Raw genomic sequence first — 7,017 nt, forward strand, 5'->3', positions numbered from 1 at the left:
TTCAGTTGCAAATCAGTGTCAAACTATTGTACGGATGAAGCGGTTATCATGAAGGATTAAATCCTTAGGAAACGTTCCTGCCATTTATGAGTCCTATCTACTGGGATGAAAAAAAAATATATATACATTCATTCTGTTGGGGGCCATAGATATGGCACAAATGGACCCTAAGTCGAACTGCTGACCTCCTAGTGGTAGGGTCCGGGCAACTTTGAGGGAACATTAACCCTCAAAGGCTAACAGCAGTCGCACAAAAGCAATAAAGATTAATCATTATTAGTCATTTACAATAATCACAGACGATGATTATAGCCTCGCCCATTTATCATCTCTTTCGCTCTGAACGAAATCATAGGCAACTCTGATTGCACCTACATCTATCAGTTTACCTATTTATTCAACCTTCTATCTCTTTGTCTATCGTCCTTCATCGAAGGTTTTCTGCATCATGTAAATATCAGCCATTAATATGTCCTGAGATCAATGTCGAAGCAGCGAACAAAAGAAATCAAGTTTGGATTGAAATACCTAGCCCCGTTTTTGCACCTTCCCTCACCATTTGTCTACCATTCATTCTCCTTAAGGATCTACGAACTAACTTCAGAGTTGTATTACAAATATATGAAACATGTCACCAACTCACTGTTTTGTGACTACTTCTTGCTATATTACATCTGTCACTTTCTAACTGCAATCATCCAATGATAATCTTTCTATATTTTTCTGCTGTTTAACTTCCTTCATGACAATAATAAACCAGATCGTGTTTTCGTCGTGTAACATGCAGTTCAAGAAGAAAGTCTAAAATAAGTAAAATCTAATGGCATGAATTCAATAAATTAGATTACATACAGAATATTCGCCCTTCTTGACCAACACTATTTCAGAAGTAATGGTTGCTCGAACATCGGCCATTGAGACAAAGAAAAGAAAAAAGAAAAGTTTATCAAAACTATATTAGTACAAACACAATGTATTATATGTATTAATATGAAAGATATCATATAGTCTGTACTAATATCAAAGACAATAAAGGCATCAAGTATGAATTATGTGTCTGTGTATATATATATATATATATATATATATATATATATATATATATATATATATATATATATATATATATATATATATATATATATATATATATATATATATATATATATATATATATATATATATATATATATATATATATATATATATGAGCGGGTAAAGTCATGTACAGAGCATCAGACTAGGGAAGCGCAGTGTGGTTTCAGAAGTGGTAGAGGATGTGTGGATCAGGTGTTTGCTTTGAAGAATGTATGTGAGAAATACTTAGAAAAGCAAATGGATTTGTATGTAACATTTATGGATCTGGAGAAGGCATATGATAGAGTTGATAGAGATGCTCTGTGGAAGGTACTAAGAATATATGGTGTGGGAGGCAAGTTGTTAGAAGCAGTGAAAAGTTTTTATCGAGGATGTAAGGCATGTGTACGTGTAGGAAGAGAGGAAAGTGATTGGTTCTCAGTGAATGTAGGTTTGCGGCAGGGGTGTGTGATGTCTCCATGGTTGTTTAATTTGTTTATGGATGGGGTTGTTAGGGAGGTAAATGCAAGAGTTTTGGAAAGAGGGGCAAGTATGAAGTCTGTTGGGGATGAGAGAGCTTGGGAAGTGAGTCAGTTGTTGTTCGCTGATGATACAGCGCTGGTGGCTGATTTATGTGAAAAACTACGGAAGCTGGTGACTGAGTTTGGTAAAGTGTGTGAAAGAAGAAAGTTAAGAGTAAATGTGAATAAGAGCAAGGTTATTAGGTACAGTAGGGTTGAGGGTCAAGTCAATTGGGAGGTAAGTTTGAATGGAGAAAAACTGGAGGAAGTAAAGTGTTTTAGATATCTGGGAGTGGATCTGGCAGCGGATGGAACCATGGAAGCGGAAGTGAATCATAGGGTGGGGGAGGGGGCGAAAATCCTGGGAGCCTTGAAGAATGTGTGGAAGTCGAGAACACACACACACACACCATTATATTTCCACTACAAGCTACATTACACTCTCCACTAGAGGCAATTCTGCCCAGTGTACACCCTCTACCGCAACCTGCCATCTTCACTATATTGATGTTTCATCTTCATTACACTAGTGCTTCAACTTCACTATGTTAATGTATCATCTAGGATATCAGATCAATGAGGAAACAAGAGTCGACTATATTTTTCTGTAGCTTCACTATATTTTTGCAAGTGCTGGTCTATGAAAGTTTACTTCGTCAAGTAAATCACTCATCTCACCAGATCGCAGAAATGACTCACGTCCGCGCTGCCCATCGGTACCCTGGCAAGGAATCCTTCCTTGAATTTTTCGAGGCTCACATCCAGCAAACCGGGGCTGTTAAAGATTGTATAAGCCGAACTGAGCTATATTTGCGATACTGTGAATTCTGCGAAGGCTTCGGGTACGAGAAAGCTGCCGTCCTGAACGTCGGGAGAACACTGGGACGGTGGGGCATCAAGGCAGATCGCAGACTTGGAGGACGCAACGGCCGCCACCAGGAGTACGCCTACACCAGAATTGCCTGGTTGTCCGGCAGTGAGGGCCTGGCCCAGGGAGGAAAGCGGTGCCTTCCAGAATGCCAAAGGCCTTCCAGGAAGAGATCACGTCTGGATATCGAATCCGTGTACGAGAGAGTAGTGGTGAAGATCCAGACTCGGCATCAAGATGATGATGACCTGTGCGAAGGCGGATCCAGCGAGGAAACTGGTGTAGTTGACACAGGAGCAGCTACCTTCCCCATCAATGTTTCTTTGGCTCCCACCAAACAACGGAGCAAAGTGATGCCTACCACTGAATTGGTGACCTTGATCCCCTACTTCTATGGGGATGAATCAGGCCTGGTGGATCCCGACCTACTCGTACTGGTCGTCGATGAAGACCCTGATGTGTCCGTCGCTGCGACTGGAGGATCAGCAGCACCTGCAGCAGCAGCCGACCCTAAAGCTGAAGCGGCCGTGTTGAAGATTAAAGTCCACACCACCAACATTCATCCCTGAAATTCCTTGAACCTTAAGTTCCCATCGCTGAGATTGGAGAAACCGCTCCTCCTCCAGCAGTCGACCCTGTTATACCCGGTCCTCAGAAGACACTTCCTATGGCAAAAGTTCTCATTCAGTTGCAAATCAGTGTCAAACTATTGTACGGATGAAGCGGTTATCATAAAGGATTAAATCCTTAGGAAACGTTCCTGCCATTTATGAGTCCTATCTACTGGGATGAAAAAAAAATATATATACATTCATTCTGTTGGGGGCCATAGATATGGCACAAATGGACCCTAAGTCGAACTGCTGACCTCCTAGTGGTAGGGTCCGGGCAACTTTGAGGGAACATTAACCCTCAAAGGCTAACAGCAGTCGCACAAAAGCAATAAAGATTAATCATTATTAGTCATTTACAATAATCACAGACGATGATTATAGCCTCGCCCATTTATCATCTCTTTCGCTCTGAACGAAATCATAGGCAACTCTGATTGCACCTACATCTATCAGTTTACCTATTTATTCAACCTTCTATCTCTTTGTCTATCGTCCTTCATCGAAGGTTTTCAGCATCATGTAAATATCAGCCATTAATATGTCCTGAGATCAATGTCGAAGCAGCGAACAAAAGAAATCAAGTTTGGATTGAAATACCTAGCCCCGTTTTTGCACCTTCCCTCACCATTTGTCTACCATTCATTCTCCTTAAGGATCTACGAACTAACTTCAGAGTTGTATTACAAATATATGAAACATGTCACCAACTCACTGTTTTGTGACTACTTCTTGCTATATTACATCTGTCACTTTCTAACTGCAATCATCCAATGATAATCTTTCTATATTTTTCTGCTGTTTAACTTCCTTCATGACAATAATAAACCAGATCGTGTTTTCGTCGTGTAACATGCAGTTCAAGAAGAAAGTCTAAAATAAGTAAAATCTAATGGCATGAATTCAATAAATTAGATTACATACAGAATATTCGCCCTTCTTGACCAACACTATTTCAGAAGTAATGGTTGCTCGAACATCGGCCATTGAGACAAAGAAAAGAAAAAAGAAAAGTTTATCAAAACTATATTAGTACAAACACAATGTATTATATGTATTAATATGAAAGATATCATATAGTCTGTACTAATATCAAAGACAATAAAGGCATCAAGTATGAATTATGTGTCTGTGTATATATATATATATATATATATATATATATATATATATATATATATATATATATATATATATATATATATATATATATATATGAGAGGGTAAAGTCATGTACAGAGCATCAGATTGGGGAAGCGCAGTGTGGTTTCAGAAGTGGTAGAGGATGTGTGGATCAGGTGTTTGCTTTGAAGAATGTATGTGAGAAATACTTAGAAAAGCAAATGGATTTGTATGTAACATTTATGGATCTGGAGAAGGCATATGATAGAGTTGATAGAGATGCTCTGTGGAAGGTACTAAGAATATATGGTGTGGGAGGCAAGTTGTTAGAAGCAGTGAAAAGTTTTTATCGAGGATGTAAGGCATGTGTACGTGTAGGAAGAGAGGAAAGTGATTGGTTCTCAGTGAATGTAGGTTTGCGGCAGGGGTGTGTGATGTCTCCATGGTTGTTTAATTTGTTTATGGATGGGGTTGTTAGGGAGGTAAATGCAAGAGTTTTGGAAAGAGGGGCAAGTATGAAGTCTGTTGGGGATGAGAGAGCTTGGGAAGTGAGTCAGTTGTTGTTCGCTGATGATACAGCGCTGGTGGCTGATTTATGTGAAAAACTACGGAAGCTGGTGACTGAGTTTGGTAAAGTGTGTGAAAGAAGAAAGTTAAGAGTAAATGTGAATAAGAGCAAGGTTATTAGGTACAGTAGGGTTGAGGGTCAAGTCAATTGGGAGGTAAGTTTGAATGGAGAAAAACTGGAGGAAGTAAAGTGTTTTAGATATCTGGGAGTGGATCTGGCAGCGGATGGAACCATGGAAGCGGAAGTGAATCATAGGGTGGGGGAGGGGGCGAAAATCCTGGGAGCCTTGAAGAATGTGTGGAAGTCGAGAACACACACACACACACCATTATATTTCCACTACAAGCTACATTACACTCTCCACTAGAGGCAATTCTGCCCAGTGTACACCCTCTACCGCAACCTGCCATCTTCACTATATTGATGTTTCATCTTCATTACACTAGTGCTTCAACTTCACTATGTTAATGTATCATCTAGGATATCAGATCAATGAGGAAACAAGAGTCGACTATATTTTTCTGTAGCTTCACTATATTTTTGCAAGTGCTGGTCTATGAAAGTTTACTTCGTCAAGTAAATCACTCATCTCACCAGATCGCAGAAATGACTCACGTCCGCGCTGCCCATCGGTACCCTGGCAAGGAATCCTTCCTTGAATTTTTCGAGTCTCACATCCAGCAAACCGGGGCTGTTAAAGATTGTATAAGCCGAACTGAGCTATATTTGCGATACTGTGAATTCTGTGAAGGCTTCGGGTACGAGAAAGCTGCCGTCCTGAACGTCGGGAGAACACTGGGACGGTGGGGCATCAAGGCAGATCGCAGACTTGGAGGACGCAACGGCCGCCACCAGGAGTACGCCTACACCAGAATTGCTTGGTTGTCCGGCAGTGAGGGCCTGGCCCAGGGAGGAAAGCGGTGCCTTCCAGAATGCCAAAGGCCTTCCAGGAAGAGATCACGTCTGGATATGGAATCCGTGTACGAGAGAGTAGTGGTGAAGATCCAGACTCGGCATCAAGATGATGATGACCTGTGCGAAGGCGGATCCAGCGAGGAAACTGGTGTAGTTGACACAGGAGCAGCTACCTTCCCCATCAATGTTTCTTTGGCTCCCACCAAACAACGGAGCAAAGTGATGCCTACCACTGAATTGGTGACCTTGATCCCCTACTTCTATGGGGATGAATCAGGCCTGGTGGATCCCGACGTACTCGTACTGGTCGTCGATGAAGACCCTGATGTGTCCGTCGCTGCGACTGGAGGATCAGCAGCACCTGCAGCAGCAGCCGACCCTAAAGCTGAAGCGGCCGTGTTGAAGATTAAAGTCCACACCACCAACATTCATCCCTGAAATTCCTTGAACCTTAAGTTCCCATCGCTGAGATTGGAGAAACCGCTCCTCCTCCAGCAGTCGACCCTGTTATACCCAGTCCTCAGAAGACATTTCCTATGGCAAAAGTTCTCATTCAGTTGCACATTATTGACAAACTATTGTACGAATGAAGCGGTTACCATAAAAGATCAAATCGTTAGGAAAACTTCATAACATTTATGAGTCCCATCCATAGGGATGAAAAAAAAAAATAAGAAAAATATATCCATTCTGTTGGGGGCCATAAACATGGCACAAATGGACCCTAAGTCGAACTGCTGACCTCCTAGTGGTAGGGTCCGGGCAACTTTGAGGTAACATTAACCCTCAAAGGCTAACAGCAGTCGCACAAAAGCAATATAAATTAATCATTATTAGTCATTTACAATAATCACAGACGATGGTTATAGCCTCGCCCATTCATCATCTCATTCGCTGTGAAGGAAATCATAGGCGACTCTGATTCCACCTACATCTATCAAGTTTACCTATTTATTCAACCATCTGTCCATCTGTCTATCATCCTTGTTTGAAGATTTTCTGTATCATGTAAAATCTCAGCCATTGAAATGTCCTGAATCAATGTCGTATGAGTGAAGGAAATGAAATTTAGTTTGGACTGAAAAGAGCCCGTTTGTGCTCCTTCCCTCACCATTTGTCCACCATTTATTCCCCGTAAGATTTACGTATTAACTTCAGGTCGTATTACAAACATATGACCTTGTCACCAACTCACTGTTTTGTTCATATTTTTTGCTATATTACATCTGTCGGTGTCTACTGCAATCTGTATGATTTCTTTATATATTTTGCTGTCTGTTTCAGTTCCTTCATAACAATAATAAACCAGACCTTGTTTCATCATGTAAAATGCAG

Source organism: Panulirus ornatus, chromosome 43, assembly GCF_036320965.1.
Source record: "Panulirus ornatus isolate Po-2019 chromosome 43, ASM3632096v1, whole genome shotgun sequence".
Classification (NCBI taxonomy): Eukaryota; Metazoa; Arthropoda; class Malacostraca; order Decapoda; family Palinuridae; genus Panulirus; species Panulirus ornatus.